This window comes from Humulus lupulus, chromosome 7 (assembly GCF_963169125.1).
Source record: "Humulus lupulus chromosome 7, drHumLupu1.1, whole genome shotgun sequence".
NCBI lineage: Eukaryota > Viridiplantae > Streptophyta > Magnoliopsida > Rosales > Cannabaceae > Humulus > Humulus lupulus.
The window spans coordinates 110,263,371-110,282,845 of NC_084799.1; positions in this window are offsets into that span (position 1 = coordinate 110,263,371).

Below are 19,475 nucleotides of genomic sequence, written 5' to 3' on the forward strand. Positions count from 1 at the left end.
TCATCCACTGTCTGGCGCAATAATGGCTGTTGTCCATTAACAACTTCAAAAGGGCTCTTATTCGATGAAGAACTCTTTTGAGAGTTGAAGCAAAATTGAGCTACATCGAGTAGTTGCGGCCAATTCTTCTGATTGGCATTGACAAAGTTGCACAAGTACTCCTCCAACATCCCGTTGAATCTTTCTGTCCGCTCATCTGTCTGTGGATGGTAGCTCAAGGATATGCTCAGTTGTGACCCCAACAGACTGAATAGTTCGAACCAAAAGGTCCCAGTGAATCTTCCATCTCGGTCACTAACAATGTTCTGTGGCACTCCCCAATATTTGACAATATACTTGAAAAATTGTCGAGCTATCTCTTCTGCCGAACAGTTCTTCGACACTGGGATGAATGTTGCGTACTTCGAGAATCTGTCCACGACCACCAAGATCACACTTAAATCCCCTGTCTTCGGTAAACTGGTGATAAAGTCAAGCGACACTCTCTCCCATGGTCGGCTTGGGACTCGCAAGGGGTCCAACAACCCAGGTGTCTTGTTCCTATCGACCTTGTCTTGCTGGCAGACGAGACAGGTCTTGGTGTACTCCACTACATCATCTCGCATTTATGGCCAGTAGTATCCCTGCTTCAAGAGGGCATGGGTTCTCTGCCACCCAGGATGACCTGCCCACAAGGTGTCATGACACTCGTTTAGTAATGTCCTTCGCAAATCTCCAGCTTTCGGAACATACAAGCGACCCCTTTAGCCCACAGAAGATCATCCTCCACCCAGAACTGGTGAGTCTTGCCTTCTTTTACGAGCTTCAGGATGGTCCTGACAACTGGGTCTTTCTCCAGGTTTTCTTTGATGCGCTCCTTGAGTGGAGTGTTCACCACGCTAACCGACAAACTAGCCAAGATCTTTAGAGTCGCCAATTCTGCTTTGCGACTTAAGGCGTCAACTGCCTGGTTCAAGCGTCCTGCCCTGTGCTCAAAATGGAAGTCGAATTCTGCCACGAACTCCTGCCATCGAGCCTGCTTAGGGGTCAGTTTCAGCTGAGTAAGGAAATGACTAACTGCTGCATTATCCGTCTTCACCACGAACTTTGACCCCAGCAAGTAATGCCTCCACACTCAAAAGCAATGGATAACCGTGAGGAGTTCCTTCTCCTGGGAAGTATACCGCCTTTCAGCTTCAGACAGCTTGCGGCTCTCATATGCGACCGGGTGGTCTTCTTGTACTAGTACCCCTCCCAGAGCATAATCTGAGGCATCTATCTGTACTTCGAAGGGCTTGCTAACATTTGGCAAGGCAAGAACAGGATCCTTCATCATGGCTTCCTTCAAACTCCTGAATGCTTCAGCACACTTGTCAGTCCATGACCAAGTCACACCCTTTTTCAGAAGCTTGGTCAAGGGTGTCGCCCTTCTTGAGTAGCCATCCACAAATCGTCTATAGTCGTTGGCTAGGCCCAAGAAGGAGCGGAGTTCTTTCACATTTGTGGGGGCTTTCCATTCTTGGATTGTCGTCACCTTCTCCAGATCCATACGAATTCGGCCACGTTCCACAACGTGGCCTAAGAACTTGATGCTCTCCTATGCAAACGAGCATTTCTCACGCTTCACATATAGCTGGTTCTCTCTCAACTTCTGAAACACTTGCGCCAAGTGTTCTTGATGCTCTTCAATCGTGGCGCTATAAACCACGATATCATCCAAGTACACCACCACGAACTAATCTAGATACTCGTGCAATACCTGGTTCATCAGTGTACAGAAAGTAGCAGGTGCATTTGTCAACCCAAACGGCATTACTCGAAACTCAAATGCTCCGTATCGAGTAATGCACATTGTCTTTGGTTCATCCCCATCCCTAATCCTCACCTAATAGTAGCCCAATCTCAAGTCCAACTTTGTGAAGTATTTGGCTCCACTTAGTTGGTCGAACAAATCAACGATCAGAGGGATGGGGTAGGTGTTGCGAACTATCACCTGCTTGAGAGTCCTATAATCAATGCACAGTCTCAAGCTCCCATCATGCTTCTTCTGGAATAGCACTGGTGCACCAAATGGCACCTTCGACAGTCTGATGAAGCCTGCCTCCAATAACTCTTTAAGTTGTCTCCTCAACTCTTCTAGCTCAGGGGATGCCATTCTGTAAGGCACTTTTGTTGGAGGTTTTGCTCCCAGCACCAGCTCTATCTGGTGATCAATCCCCCTCTTTGGTGGCAAGGCTTTGGGGAGTTTATCTGGCATCACGTCCCCATACATCTTTAAGACCCTCGTAATTTCTAGTGAAACAATCTCTTCCACTGCTTCTTCGAACACGGTGGGTTCCGCTTCATAAGTGGGCTCCTGCTTCTTCACACCCCTCTTGAACTGTAAAGCTGATAGAAGCTTCACACCAGGGGTGGTTTCACCTTTCCCGACACCATTGCAAGAGTCTCTCCCTTTATGAGCAAGCTCCCTGTGGCAAGGATTGGAATGGCACCTTTCTTGGTCAGAAAGTCCATTCCCAAGACTACATTGAAGTCGCCCATATGGACAACCACTAAGTCAGTCTGCCCCTCCCACGTGTCGATTCTAACTTTTACCCCTTTAGCCACGCTAGTTGTGGCCAAGGCCTTGGAGTTGAACGCTTTCATGCGGCCGACATCTTTCTCTAGATTTAGTCCCAGTCGCTTTGCTTCGAGTTCAGAGATGAATTTGTGGGTGGTGCCCGTATCGATCATCACGCTTTTGGCGGGCTTTCCATTGATGGTGGCATCTATGAACATTAGCCCCTTTCCCAGGGTCTTCTTACCTTTTTCGCCGTGTTTCTTGAGAGCATTCAACAGGTGGACAGCGCCAATGTGCGCGTACTCTTCGTCTTCCTCTTCTCCTTTGCCCTGTTGTTCTTGGCCAATGATGGCATTCAACTTGCCCCGGTAAGGGCAAACTGCTGACTTATGTGGGCCTTTGCAGAGAGAACAAGCTAGCGGCTTCCTCCCTGCAGCGGCATCTGTACCGCTGGAAGAATTGGACTCAGCTGTCCTCTTCTCTCCCCCACTCTTGCCCTGCCATGACTTCCCAGACTTCTTACTCCCAGCGCTACTTGAGCTGGTTAGAGGGGTAGCCCTTTTCGGTAGGCTGCTCTCCGGAGTGTAGTCTGTTAAGCGTTCAGCAGCTGCTTGAGCAGTGGCTAGGTGAGACACACGCTGTCTTTGAAGTTCTTGCTTAGCCCACTGTTTCAATCTCTCGAGGAAGCAGAAGAGCCTGTCTACTTCAGACATGTCCTTTATGTCGAGCATTAGTCTCGAAAACTTCTTTACATATTCTCGGACTGTCCCAACTTGCTTAAGCTCTCTCAACTAGCGTCAAGCCATGTAAGCGACATTTTCTGATAGAAATTGCGTCTTTAATTCTCTCTTCAGGTCTACCCAAGATGTGATGGTGCACCTACCATTCTCTATGTCATCATACTTGGTCCTCCACCACACCTCGGCATCCCCAGACAAATACATGGTAGCCATGGCGACCTTTCCTTCTTTCGAATCGGCCCGCACGACTCTAAAATAGTGTTCCATGTCGAAGAGTAAATTCTCCAAGTCCTTTGCGTCTCTGGCCCCGTTATAGAGCCTCACCTCAGGTACTTTAACTCGGCCATATTCCATACCTATCGGCTCTGTTGCAGGGGCATTCCCAACCGCTCGCATGGTTAGGTTTACCTTGGCAGTTAGCTCAGCCATTTCTTCTCAGAGCACGCCAACTGCCTCCCTGTAGTCTTTTGTAGTGTCATTTATGGAAACTTCTTGTTCCTTCAGCATGCACTCCACTGCCACAATGCGCTCTTCCCACCGAGGGGAAACAGAAGTACTCGTTGGAGTGTTTCTTTGCTCCAATGCGACTATTCTAGATAGGAGAACATCATTTTCCTTTTCTAGCGCAGCTATGCGATTGTTTGCATCAGACGATCTAGAGTTATGACTTGTAGAGGAAAGATCCCTGACCCTTTCGCCCAGGCCATCTAATTCCCCCACACGCTTCTCAAGTGCTTCGATCCTCTGAGTGTTGCTCACCATTAGTGCATTTTTCCAAGCTCTTTCTAACTTGGCTCTGATACCAACTGTTATGGGCCGGCTATTTGGGTACTCCAAGTAGACAGAACGTGCGGCACTTGTAGACTCTTCAAGCTAGCAAGTCAGCCTACAACACACACCTGCAGGCAAACAAACTCAGTGGTTAGCCACATACACATCTCGGACATGCAACGGGCCATAACGAAGTATGATCAAGCATAAAGCAAGTCATTCCTAGGAACGACCACACAACACAAAGCACAACAAGGCAAGTGGCACGCAATGGCCCAACAAAGATAACAAACAAGTAACACATAGGCAACAAGGAAGCACACAAGGGAAAGTATGGATAAATATTGTTTTATTAATATATAACCTTGATAGGACAAGGGAGTACATATCTTTGGCCCCTATCTGCTGTTGGCCATGGTGCTTCCCTAAGCCACCAGGTCACCTCCCCCTAAGGAGCCTTCTAGGGAAATAAGGACTTCCCAGGAACATACATGATTTTTGTCTGGGAGACATATGCATAATTACAAAACAGCCACAACCCTATTCCATGAGGTTGCTTGGTGCAAGACTTGACTAATGATCAAGCACCAAGGCATGCTCACTTACAAAATGGCCCCATATGGGTGTGCCAAAGGGGCAGCATGTCACACGCAGGAGGCGTAGCTGGCCAGCAGAGAGGCATGCGCAGAGGTCGGCTGGGCTAGGGCTGTAGCGCGCAGAGGCGTGATTGGCTGGGCGCACATGGCTGGACTGGTGCTACATCGTGCAGGGGCGCGAGGCTGATAGCAAGCAAAAGCTCGGGCTCGGGCTCGGGCTCGGGCTCGGGCTCGGACTCGGGCTCGGGGTCACAAAATGGGCTGCTCTGATTCGAGCACAACATGGGCTACCACTCCTATGGTCTACCAGATCGATTGAAGAATGTCCTTTCGACAAACTTTGAACTGCAGCCGTTAGCACATCAAGCTGGGCCTGAATTCCTAGTGCGACCACTGGGGACTCAAGGTCTATACCGCCTAGTCGGGCGTTCCTATCCGGCGTACCATCATCAAGTATTTTTACTTGACTGGTAGGTCGGGTCGGATCTCTCCCTTCGACCGAGATGGTCTTTCTTCTGTCGACAACGATATCTCTTAAATCCTTCTGAGAAGTATGTCTCCCCAATCAATCAAACATTGTGCTCCAAGTTTTTTTGGAAGGCATACCACGCGGGACGTGATCTTTCCCACTTCGCTGCTGGTTGGGATGCAGTGGTGGCCTCCCTGTCTGTGCCGGGCAGTCTTTTCCTCCTTGCTGGTCATTTTTATCTTTTTCCTTCGACTGGTCGGTGTGATGACTATCAGCTTCATCACGACCATGCCCATCTTTGAACTGCGAAGTTTCTTTACCTCGAGGAGTTCTGGTTTGTTCCTGCCCGTGTGGAGTCTTTTTGCTACCCGATCGGTGACTTCCGGATCTAGAAGTTTCTGGTCAAGGGCTCCTAGAGGGGGTTCTAGAGTTCCCCCTTTGAGTCGAGGCAGTGCTAGATCAGACCCCATCATCTTCCAGAGCAGGAGGGTTACTCCCGCTTTGGTTAGGTCCTCGACAATTGGGTCTGTCAGTGGTTTTTCGACCAGCATCTGTATTCCTTGCTCCTTGGTTAGCTGCTCCTCGCGATGCAGCTTGAGGATTGGCCTAGGTCATCTATGTAGCTGCCTCCAGAGCGAGTGCAACCTCGCAGTGTCGCCTATCGGCGTCCTCTTGCCACCGTCTGATCTCCTCGCTCCTTGCGTCTATCTCCCGTCTTTGTTGCTCAAACACAACTTTCTGTCTAGCCATCTCTTCAGCGAATGACTCCTGCCGGGCGTTGAATTGTGCCATCTCCTCCTAGAAGGCCCCCAAGGCTTCCTGGAGTTGTTCAACCTCTGAGGTCATCTCCTCGAGCAAGACCCTGGGCTCATTCTCATGGTCTTGAGGGCCAGGACCTTCTGATCTAGCAGGCTCTTTAGATGAGTTTGGCTTCTTGGAGGCCGCATTGGTGTTCTTGGGCACCATAATAATACGGAAATTGTGTGTTTTTCTCTTCAAGCTCTTAATGAAAGCACCAAAATGTTGACCATAATTTTGGCCAACGACGAGTGGACGTCAAAACTACAATAAACCTTCAAGAGAAAAAACGACACTGATGATTTTTATAGTGGTCCAGCCCCAATATTTTGGTAATAGCCTAATCCACTTAGAGTTATGATTTATAGACCTACACTCAAGATTAGATGAACCTATGTCAACTGAGTTTCTACAGTGTAAATGAAAAGAATGCAATATTTCTCTCAGAATACAAATACGGTCTTAGGAAAAATCAGAATTCGAATCCCTCAATGATGCCATGAGCTATGTATTTATAGGCCCAGGATTGTACAAACCAAAATCTCTCATAATCGGGATATTTCTGTTACTCTCACAATATTTAATTAATAATAACATTTAAAATACAACAATATGCGACTTCTTTGGGATGATCTGAGAGATTCCCACGTAGGTATGACTAATTCTAGTCGAAGTCGTTACAGGAATTTTGCTTGCATAATGATGATCTGTTTAGTCGGTCAACTTTACTCCTTGAAGAAAGAATGGTCGGCCGAAACACTCGATCGGTCAGCCAAAACAGCTAATTGGTCGGCCATGCACTCCATCGGTCGGCCAAACACTTCACTAGTCGGCTAAACCACTTGACTGGTCGGCCAAAACAGCTGACTGGTCGGCCATGCACTCCACCAGTCGGCCAAACACTTGACTGGTCGGCCAAAGCACTTGACCGGTTGGCGAAACACTTGACTGTTTAGTCAAAAATATTTACCGGTCGGACAGAAATTCTAGCAGGTCGGACAGATCACTTTTAAACCAGATAAACAATTTCCATGTCAGTAATATCACCAGATTAATCTAAAATCTTTGACTCAGTCATTTCTTGCCACTTGTCACTTTTATTGCCACGTCATTGTTTTCAAAATTTGGGGATAACATTTGGCCCCCAAGTTTATTATATGATATACTCACATAATAAACTTTTTTCTCCAACTGCTAACAGCATAAAAAAAAAACTGACTTTACACATTCTCCCGCCTTTGCAACAAACCACGATGTCTTACCAGAGCACGACCATTGCAGTTAATTGCTCCCACTCGTGGGAGAGAGAATAGCCAAGAGAATTCCAAGAGTCTAAAGGTAAGTGAAAATTTCCACTCTTCCCTTTAAATAGACCCATAAGTGCTCACAATCCATAGGCAAAAAGAAAAAGGCTCTCAAACCTCTTCATTTCATCTTGGCCGTGTCCTCCCAAAGCGCTCCTCCTCTTGGTCGAAATCCTCCAAGAACTCCAAGGGCTCCAATTTTCTTCAAGCAAATCCAAGGGTTCCTCAAGAAATCAACACCTATTCAAGACATTTGGGTAAGCTCTTCTTCCTCGTCTCCATTTGTAGGTTTTTTTTCTTTCTTAAAGCTTGAAAAATCCTTTGTATGCCGAAACCCCCTTTAGAAAATACTCTTGGATTTGTGTATGAATCTTTGGTGAATGATGCATATTGTGGCTGTTTTGATGTAGTTTAGGCTATAGGTAAATCAATTTTGTCTCCAATTTCATGAAAATTTGAAGAAAAAATTATTTTTCACCCCAAATTACATATTTGAGTTTATGGGTATTTGATGAGCAAATAAAATCCCTAGAACTTCATGAACCTTTCAAATCCCACATTTTGATCTTGTTGTAGTGTACTATGAGTGAGAAAAATGTGTTTGTCCCTCAAGCCTTTGAAATTTATGGACCTTTCGGATCCTATTACTGTTTTTGGCCTTTAAATTCTCACATGATTAGTAATAAAATCTAGCCCCTCGGAACTAGATTATTAGAGATGCAGGTGTATGGCCGATCGACCATTAGATTTTTGAATCATTCGGATGCACCCAAGAAGCTCGGATGTGCGCACAAACGCCTCGGACACGCCCATTCCAATCCAGCCGATTGGTCACCACGCATCTTTCTCTGACTAGCCCAGCCGCTCGGACGCACACCATCTACTCAGATCAGCACCCAGCCAATCGCACACACGCCATCTACTCGGATCAGCACCCAACCGATCGGACACTCTTCGGACACATGGCCTAGCTCCTCGGACACACGACCCAGCCACTCGAACACCACGCAGCTGCTCTTCGGAATCAGGGCAGAGCTCCTCGGATGTGCACGCAGCAACTCCTTGGCGTCAGCTTCTCGGACATGCACATATTTCCTCGTATGCGTGCTAGTAGCTCCTCGAATGCGTGCCAACAGCTCCTCGGATGCGTGCCAGCAACTCCTCGGATGCCTGCTTCTCGGACCTGCCCAATCCAGCCGATTGATCACCACACACCTTGCCCGGACTATCACAGCCGCTCGAACGCACACCATCTGCCCGGACATGCCGCAGCTCCGCTTGGACACCACGCCAATCCGCTCGGGCATGCCGCAGCTCCGCTCGGACATTGTGCCAATCCGTTCGGGCATGCCGCAGCTCCACTCGGACACCGTGCCCAAGCCTTTGGGCTTGTAAAAAATGCCCCAGCCTATGGGCTTGTAAAAAAAGCCCCATACACTTTAGGCATCAAAATTTCTTTTTCCATCATACACTTTTATTTTGGGGAGTAAAATATATTTTTACTCCCCAGAAAAATATTTTCCGAGCAGTAAATAAATATTTTTCCTTTGCACTGATTAATTTGTGTTTGTTTGGTTACTCACCTCCCCATACTTTCTTTTTTGTAGATGAATCACTTCTGGTACAGGGGAGGTGACAACCATACAAACTCTGACACTTCAATTCCCCAATCAAACGACATTCCTCAAAGTAGCAACTCTTCATTCAAATCTCCTAGCAGTTGCACCCCCGAAGATCGCCTTTGTCTCCTTAAAAAGATCCTTCCTCGGTCAGCCTTATATTTCCTTCATGAAGAACAGTCTCAACCAACAAATTGAACATCCAGAAATGAGGGTGAAGAAATCCAATTGACTTCCTCAAGACCAAGACCCTCAAGTGGCTCGCAGAGCGACACAGAAGGTAGTGGAACGTAGTGAATTCCAAAATACAGCTTCAAGACCACCTCGCCAGATACAAAAAACCAGCAAACCTTGGAGAAAGATCATCCTGAAATTTACAACCAAGATTCAACAATCAGCTGTTCAAAAACCAAGAAAAGACGAAGAAGAAACACCCTCTTGGTTCACAACCAAACCTTCCAAACTTAACTCCAGCATGTTCAATAAACACATTCAAGCTTCGGGCCTGAAAAGGGTAAACATGATATGCCCATGACCTCCTCAGAGAGCCAACAAGCCGGTGGACCTTACTGTGCCTAGTCTAGATACCATGTATTTGCAGGAGCTACTATTCCGCTGCACCCTTTCTTCTAGTCAGTAGCGGATTACTTCAATGTCTCCTCTTTCCAGATAGTTCCCAATGGGATTCGGGCATTATCTGCTTTATACATTCTATACTTCTTGCAAGGTTAGGATCCACCCATTCCTCATTAAGTGCACTACCTCTTTGACTTTAGGACCAACTCGAGCCACAAGAATACATGTTTTTTCCACCTATTCCACAGGCATAAAGGGATCAAATACCTCCATGGTATTGCTCATAAATCAAATCCCGGAAAATACACTACACAATATTTTCTGACTTCAGATATTAAGGCCAACAACTTGGCCTTCACACATGCGGGTCCGTTTCACCAACCTCTGCCAACCAAAGAAATGTGTTCCTGAGCAGAAGAACTGGCTAACATGTCTACCATGGAGAAAAATGTAAAAGAGTTGGTCAACGTGGACAATCTTCAGATGGTGGGGTTGTTACCAACTAATCAAAACATCATAGGAGACAACACTACTGAAGAAGCAAACGCAACTGACCAGTCAAACGATGACACTGAAGTAGTGACTGATCAGTTTTCTCCTAAACCATCTCCCTACTCTCGTAGGCCAGTCAACCTTATTATCAGGGAACCCCTTCCGGAGGACCAGCATAGACGTGTCATTCCTACACAGTCGGGGAAAGGAAAGACCATTGAGCTCCATAGAGATTTTAGCTCATCATCTGAAGAAGAGGACAACTTTCTTGATCAAATTCTAAACTCAGGTTTAGTAACCAAAGTTTGATGTTTTGTTATAAGTAACTCTCTTCGAGAATGGTTGTATGGAATCTGTAGAGTTGTCTGTGCCCAAAAGAGGAAACCTAGGGAGGGAAGTAGCTCAAACCCTCCAAGCAAAGTTGCAAGGACAATATCGACCAGTCAGGGGAGACTACCTGACCAGCCCATCACCATCCCACAGCTGACTCCCTCATCAATTCCTCCTTCTGCTAGTTTAACCCCTACTCGCTCGACTGGCTTAAGTGAGCCCCTTCGCATTGTTGGCAACATTAGGAAGGAATTACTTGACCAAACCTTACATGATGCTTCAATAATTCAAACCTTTGAATCTTTGCCTCGGCTCAGTGTTGAAGTCGTCCTGCAAATGGGTCTTGCCCAACTGATGAGTGTAAGTATTTTATCATAAGACATCCCATTTTGTTGTTAATTATTTCTACTTGTAGTAACTTTCTGTTTTCCACTGCAGTCGCTTATTATTATCAGTCATGCTCAGCACCGAGCAGTAGACTGTAAGGAGCTGATCAAGATCTTAAATGATCAGCTGGTGGAAGCCCAAGCCAAGATAGAAACTTTAACTTCATCTGTAACGCCCTACTACCTTAGAGCCGTTACTTAGTAAGTTTAAAATAGAATCGTGCTTTTGACTGACTCTAAGTGGTTTCTAAAACCAAAAGTGTGGATAAATCAGAATTTAAGGCTGTACTCTTTTAATATGTTTAACTTCATTGAAAACGTTAAGTATAAAACATCTGGGATCCCAAAATAAGGTTTACAAAATATTTACAACTCAAAATAGATTTACACTTGATCAGTTATCAAAAGAATGGTTTAATACAGCCATATACAAAATGCCCCCAACCAAAGCAGTCGGGCAGGCCGAACATGTACGCGCCGCCCCCACGCTCTCCATACTCATGGCTGGTTGATTGACTCCTTGCTTTTACCTGCCACACGGAGCACCCGTGAGCCGAAGCCCAGCAAAAAAACCCAAATAGTACATAATATATGCAAATCATATAGCTGGCATAATTCACTGATAAATAGGAAAACCATCATAATAAACAAGTACGGCCATGCCGCCCCAGAGGCCTTACCAAAGCCTGGGGTTTCAGTTCTCACCGCGAGGATAACTCATGTATCCCTTGGGTCCCACCCTGACTATAAGCATCCCATGTGTTGAGTGTTACTTTCGGCCCCACGGCCGTACCCGGCCTACGCCGCACTCGGCCCTTGTCGTTCATTTCATTATAATCACAAATATAGTACATTCGAAATAATCATTCACACACATCATGATTCATTTAAGGTTAAACATTTGCACATAATACAATCTAGGGCCATGCCCTGCAATCACTCAGTGGGGCCATGCCCTAGTCTCGGGTGTTACGATTTTCTTACCTTTAGATTCGGTAACCTTGATCAACCTGACTCCTTGAGCACGATCTTACCCGAGCCCTAGCACTTACCTAAGAAAAATCCATAAGTCAAAGTCATCACCAAATCCCAAGACCAAAACCTAGCCTCAGGACTAATCCCGAGCCCCGGGGAAGTCCTAGATCCCCAAAACAAAGTGGCGGAATCAAGCCCCGAACCCTAGGTCAAAAATCCCTTCACAAAAGCTCAAAAATCCCCTCTGTGAACAGTGCAGCGCTACAGCGCTCAAAAGAGGGCGCTGTAGCGCTACAAGCAGAACCACCCCACCAGAACAGGGGCTAGCGCTACAGCGCCCCCTGACTAGCGCTGTAGCGCTAGTTGCAGCCAGACCAAACCCAAAATTGCATTTTGCGATTTTCTTCTCCCATTTCAACTCCAATCTTGCCCAAGCCTTTTCCAAACATAAAAACACACATACCCACACCTCACACTCATCCCAAGCACCCCATGAACTCAACCCCAAGCTCAAGCAACCCACAACTCAAAATCTAACTCAATGAACCCAAAAACCAGAAAATCACTCAAACAATAAGGATAGGGTCTTAGAAATCATACCGTGGGTGGAATTTCGACCTTGAATCGAACCCTAGACCTCCTTGGCTTGCACCTTCACAACCTTGACATGTTTTCCCCAAAAACCCCATCCATTTAGCTCAAAACACAACTCAAAACCAGTCAAGCCCTAAAATAGAAAATCTCCAAGAACTTACCTCAAATTCAAATGTGATCTTGCTAACCCCTTGTCAATCCTCAAGCCTAGCTTAGGATCCTTGATGCTCAGCCTACCCTAGCTCTCCACTGAGCTTGACTCCAAGAAAATGAAGGAATTAGGTTGGGAGAGCCACAAACCGTTCTTGGACAAAACCCTTCAGCTTTCCCTCTCTTTTCTTTTCTCTTCTTTCTTTCTTTCTTTTCAGCCTATAACTTTTCTCTACTAAATCCACTAAGTATAAAGCCCTTCATTAATTTATCTCTTACAAGCCTAATGACCAAAATGCCCTCCCTTACTAATTCTAAACCTTTATGTCCATAAAGGGGCATTTTAGTCATATTACCCAAATTCCCACTAATTCCTCAAGTGTTCCTAATAATTCCTGCTCGCTACCCAACCTGATTAATCATCAAATATATACCCAAATTCTCAATTAAACTCCCCAGGCTTAACCCAAGCCGGGTACAGGTTCCCACTTTGACTTTCCGCTAACCCGCTCATTCTAGGATCGTCTCGAGTCATAGATCACAGGTATCAACATAGTCATGCCCAACATGGCCAAATTACAAATATGCTCAATCAGGTCTACATGCATACTAATTCACATAGTCATGCATCACAATTAATCAAATAGTCATATAACGTGCATTAAATCATAATCATGCATTAAATGCATAAAAGTCACACACAGAATCCCATTATGCCCTCCAGGCACACTACTCCAGGCCCTTAAGCTTTAATAGAGAATTTGGGGTCGTTACATCATCCGAAAGGGATCTTCAATCCAAGGTCGAGCTGGCGGAGAAGACCATTGCCGAGCGAGATTGATCTCTAAGGGAGTTGGCCGATGAAAACAAGAAATAAATTCAAACCAACAAGACGTTGACCGACCAGCTGGAGAAAATGACTCGCAAGAATGAGGAGCTAAAGCGAGAGAAGGAAGCCGATCTTGCTCGCTACGATGAGATTTTTTTGAAATTGTTTCTACCAGGTATGGAAATTGAACAAGCCCCTCAATCTCGACTTTCTCACAGAGGAGGCCAAGGCAGAAGAACTTGCCAAGTGCGAGGCAAAGGCCGCTGAGGAGGCAGCCAATCCTACTGGTGTTACGCCCTTTTCTCCGGCATTATCATTCCGACCAGAGGAAATCACCGATGCTGAGTCCCTTAGCTGACCAGTAAACCTTTAGCCGACTAGAGAGCTCCTCATTCGACTAATAGACGCTTATCTTACTGTCTTTTTATTATACTTTGCTCGTATGGCCGAGCTATTGGCATGAACACTTTCCTTTTTGACTTGAGTCATTTAAAAGTTTTATTCTGATATATGCCTTACATTTTCATATGAGTACTTAGTTTTCTAACTTAGAAATTCTAAACATTTCATAAGTCACTACTGAGTATGCTTTCTCACATTCTTATTGCTCTAACATTTTATGAGCATAGTGTTTTGTTTACACACGAATAGTTATTCTTAACTTAAAATTTTGAAAAATTCTAAGTTACTTAAGCTTTGTAAAACAAGTTAGCATAATGGCCTTTTCTACTTCAAAAATTTACAAGTCAGCCTAAAAAAATATATATTTGCTCGTGCTCTTATTGCTTATGTTGAATTATATACCAGTATACCCTATATGCCCCCCAAGTGATTGAGGGTTGAAAAATCCTTGATCACTTGCTACTTGGCCGAATTTGTTCGAGCATTTATTACTCGTGAAACACATCAAATATAAAGAGGATATTTCAACAGTTAAACATTGCAAAAATATTCGACCATTTATATGGTGGCCATTTATCTGATGGATACCGACCAGTTGAAAACTGCCCGATTTTTTCCTCTCAGAAAACTTTTATTTTTTTTAAATGCACTAATAGTTGAACACTGCCAAAGTAAAAATAATCAACACATATGCAAAATTTGTAGCAAGATTTGACCGCGCTGCGCATGATCTCTTTTATTACTTGTAAAAAATAAGGACAAAGTGTGTCTAATTACGAGTCTCAAACAAAATAAAATTGTTCAAAAATAAAATGACTGATTTAGCAAATAGCCAATTCACAAACAAACTTAAATAACAAGTTAAACACTTGAAACTAAGCTACTGCTCTGTAAGCAGTATTTATTGATAATATTTCCTCAAGTGCTCGCCATTCCAATAGTTCCTGATCAGCTCTCCATTTAATCAAGAAAGTTTGTAAGTGCCGGGTGGCAGGACTTGCTCAATCTGATACGGTCCCTCCCAATTTGGTCCTAGTACTCCAGCCGCTGGGTCTTTGATGAACACCTTTCTAAGGACCAAATCTTCGACCTGGAACTTCCGATTTCTAACTCTAGAATTAAAATAGCAGGCCACTTTTTGCTGATGGGCAGCAACTCTCAAGCTTGCTTTTTCTCGTTTTTCTTTGACAAAATCCAAAGATTCAGCTAACAACTGATGATTCTTCTCCTGGTCATACGTGGTTCTCCGATGAGATGGTGGGTCAACTTCGACAGGAAACATGCCTTCATATCCATATGCCAAGGAAAAAGGAGTATGACCAGTTGCTGTCCGGGCAGTAGTTCTGTGTAACGCCCTGGATAGCCAAGACCGTTACACTGTGTGTTTATAAAGTGCCAGACTTGCTAATCAAGTCATTTAATCAGATTCGTGATACTGAAACTACAAAGGAACTAGGGTTAAAAATGTTTTGGTCTCAAAAGCCACATTTTCATTAAGAAGCATCATCTGTTTACACGGGATCCCAAAAATATTAAGTTTAAAGATTGTTTACAAATGACACAAGGTTTATACACAATATCAGGCCATATTAAGGCAAAACAGACAATCAGGTAATCCCTGTCCTGACCCACTCCTCGACCATGGCGATCGAACAGCTGGCTATGTACATTCCACCCCGCGGCCCTCCATCTCAGGGTTGGTCCAGCTTGCCTTTGCCTTTACCTGCACCACGTAGCACCCGTAAGCCAAGGCCCAGCAAGAAACACAACAACAGAGCATAAGAAGTCAACAGACAAATCAATATCTCACATTGCATCACATAATCTCAACCATATAGTCATTCAGTATAAACAAGTATTCGACATGCTAAACATATCAATTCATATCATACATCACTGCACAAATGATAACTAGGGCTAGCGCTCTCATGTAGCTCCCTCCGTTATCCCACTGACTCCGACCCGCTTAAACCGAGCTCAGTGAATATTAAGCTGTCCTCGGCTACTAGTGGCCAAGCCGCGCCCTGTGCGCAAATACTATGTACAGCACTCTTAGGCCGCTTTTACATGTCCCATGGCGTAATACCATCATTGACACGATACAAGTATCGGGAGCACTTAGTCCCATCACAAACATATAACCAAGTGCAGTTTTCTTACCTTTCGATTCACTAGCTTTGATCCCTCGACTCCTTGAGCACGATCCCTCTCGAGCCCTAGCGCTCACCTAAACACAACCATAGGCCAAAGTCATCATCAATCCTCAAGTCCAAAACCTAGCCTCGGGGCCAATCCCGAGCCCCCAAGAAGTCCTAGTTCCACCAAACAAGGTGGTGGAATTAAACCCCAAACCCTTGCAAATAACCCTAAAATCCCCTTCAGAAGACAGGGTAGCGCTACAACGCTCATGGGAGGGTGCTACAGCGCTACAAACAGAAGCAAAACCCCATCAGCAAACTTGGCCTAGAGCTACAGTGCCAAAAGGCTAGCACTGTAACGCTAGTCACAGACTGGCCAACACCAGTTTTTCCCTCCTGCGATTTCCTCGAACCAACCTCAACCAAAACTCTTCCAAATCTTTCCCAACCTCAAAAACAACCTTATGACCATACTCCACTCATCCCAAGCACCCCAAATACCTAGAACTCAAGAACATGCATCCCCACACTCAAAATTCACCATAGCCACTCCTAAACACTAAAACTCAGCAGAAACCAGCTGAACAACAAAGTTGGAGTTTAGAATTTATACCTCTGGTGGAATTTCGACCTCAAGGTGCCTCTAGACTTCCTTGGCTTGCTCCTCCTCAGCCTTAGGCCTGAATTCCCTAAAGTTTCCATCCAATTCAACTTAAACACCATAGCTCAAAAACCAGAAACAGAAACTGAAGAACTCTAAAGTCTTACCTCAAGTGTTGATGAATCCTTGCTAAACCTCTGCTAATTTCTCAATCCTAGGTTAGGATCCTTGATGCTTACTTTATCCCAGCTACCCTCTGAGCTTTACTCCATAAATCCTCAAGAAACAGATGAAGAAAATATAAACCGACCTAGAGAACTCTCTCTGTTTTCTCCCCTTTCTTTTCCCTTCCTTTTCCTTCTTTTTCAGACTTCTACCCTTCTCTACAATTCCCACTAACATAAAACCTCAGCATATCTATTCCTTACATGCCAAATGACCCTAATGCCCTCCCCTTTATTTCTAATCCTTTAGTCCACTTAAGGGCATTTTAGTCATTTTACCCAATTCCCGCTAACTCCTCGAGTGTCTCTAATATTTCCCGCTTAATTCCCGATACCTAACTAATCACCACTAATATTCCTCAATGTCAGAATAGACTCCAGTATATTCACTAAATTCCCATTTATACCCCTGAGCTCTCCCCGAGCCGGGTATAAATCCCCGCCATGACTTTTTCGCTACCTTGCTCACTAGGATTGTCTCGAGTCACAGATCACAGATATATCCACATAATAATGTGGTCTCAACAATTATCACATATATCTAAGCAATTATGCCCATAATGGCCAAAATTACAATTATGCCCCTCTAACCTAATCAGGGCCTACATGCATACTAATACACATAGTCATGCATCTGAAATATTCAAGTAGTCATATAACATGCTTTAAATCATAACCATGCATCTTAATCATTAAAGTCACACATAATTCCCATTATGCCCTCCAGGCACACTAATCAAGGCCCTTAAGCCTTATTAGTGAATTTGGGTCGTTACAACTATCCCCTCCTAATGGGAATTTCGTCCTCGAAATTTACCGGAACAACTTGGGATACTGACCCCGCATCGTTGTCTCAAGCTCCCAGGTCGCCTCCTCGGCCTTACTATTCCTCCACAGCACTTTAACGAGAGGAATCGTCTTATTCCGCAATACTTTATCTTTCCGATCCAAGATCTGAACTGGTTGCTCCTCATAAGCCAAATCTGCTTGTAACTCCAAATCTTCATATCTCAACACATGAGTCACATCTGAGACATACTTCCGAAGCATGGAGACATGGAACACGTCATGAACTCTAGACAACGATGGCGGTAGAGCTAACCTGTAAGCCACCTGACCAATCCTTTCCAGGATCTTGAATGGTCCAATGAATCTAGGGCTTAGCTTGCCCTTCTTTCCAAACCTCCTCACCCCTCGCAATGGTGAAACTCGAAGAAAGACGTGGTCCCCAACCTGAAACTCCACGTCTCTACGCTTAGGATCAGCGTAGCTCTTCTGTCTGCTCTGAAAAGTGAGCATTCTAGCCTGGATCTTCTCTATGGCCTCACTTGTCTTCTGAACCATATCTGGCCCCAAATATCTCCTCTCACCCATCTCATCCCAATGAATGGGAGATCTACACTTCCTCCCATATAACATTTCATAGGGAGCCACTCCAATCGTTGACTGATAACTATTGTTATACGAGAACTCAATCAACTGAAGGTATTTACTCCACGAACCCTCGAAATCAATCACACATGCTCTGAGCATATCCTCCAATACCTGGATCGTCCTCTCAGACTGTCCATCAGTCTGAGGATGAAAGGCTGTACTGAACTTCAACTGAGTTCCCAAAGCTTTCTGCAAACCACGCCAAAACTTGGAAGTGAAAATAGGATCCCGGTCTGACACTATAGACTTAGGAACCCCATGGAGACGTACGATCTCCCTCACATACAACTCAGCATACTGATCCACGGTATATGTTGACCTCACTGGAAGAAAATGGGCTGATTTGGTGTATCTATCCACTATTACCCACACTGATTCATGAAGTCCTACTGTCCTGGGTAATCCTCCCACAAAATCCATAGTAATGTCCTCCCATTTCCATTCGGGAATACCCAAGGGCTGAAGCAACCCTGCTGGTCGCTGATGCTCAGCTTTCACCTGCTGGCAGGTCAAGCATCTGGCAACGTACTCTACCACATCCTTCTTCATCTCGAGCCACCAATACAACGTTCACAGATCCTGATACATCTTTGTGGTACCCAGATGAAGTGAGTATGGCGTCGTATGAGACTCATCTAGTATCTCTCGTCTGATCCCCTCATCAGCTGGAACACAAATCTGTCCCTGATACCGAAGTAATCCCACCTCAGAAACAGAATAATCCTTAGCTATTCCCGCTAAGACATCCCCTCTAACCCTCTGTAACTGAGCGTCTACCAACTGCCCTTCTCTGATCCGCTCTAACAGGGTCAACTGTAGAGTAATATTAGCCAACCGGCCCACCACCAACTCTATCCCTGCTCTAACCATCTCATCAGCTAACTTCCTTGAAATCTGAACAGAACTATACAACTGACCTGAACCTCTGCGGCTCAATGCATCCGCCACCACATTGGCTTTCCCTGGATGGTAAAGAATATCACAATCATAATCCTTTACCAGCTCCAGCCAACGTCTCTGTCTCATATTCAGGTCCTTCTGTATAAAGAAATACTTCAGGCTCTTATGGTCAGTGTACACCTCACACTTCTCCCCATATAGATAATGCCTACAAATCTTCAGTGCGAATACCACCGCTGCTAACTCTAAGTCATGAGTAGGATACCGCTGCTCATACTCCTTCAGCTGTCGTGATGCATAAGCTATAACCTTCTCATTCTGCATCAACACACATCCTAAGCCTAACCTCAATCCATCGCAATAAACAACAAACTTCCCTTCCCCCGAAGGAAGACTCAACACTGGCGCTGTAATAAGTCGTCGCTTCAACTCCTGGAAACTGTCTTCACACTTGTCCGACCAGATGAACTTCAGATTCTTCCTTGTCAATTCTGTCATCGGTGCTGTTATCTTCGAAAACCCCTCTACAAACCGTCTGTAGTAACCTGCCAGACCAAGAAAACTCCGTACCTCCGAGGCATTCTTTGGCCTCGGCCAATCTCTAACCG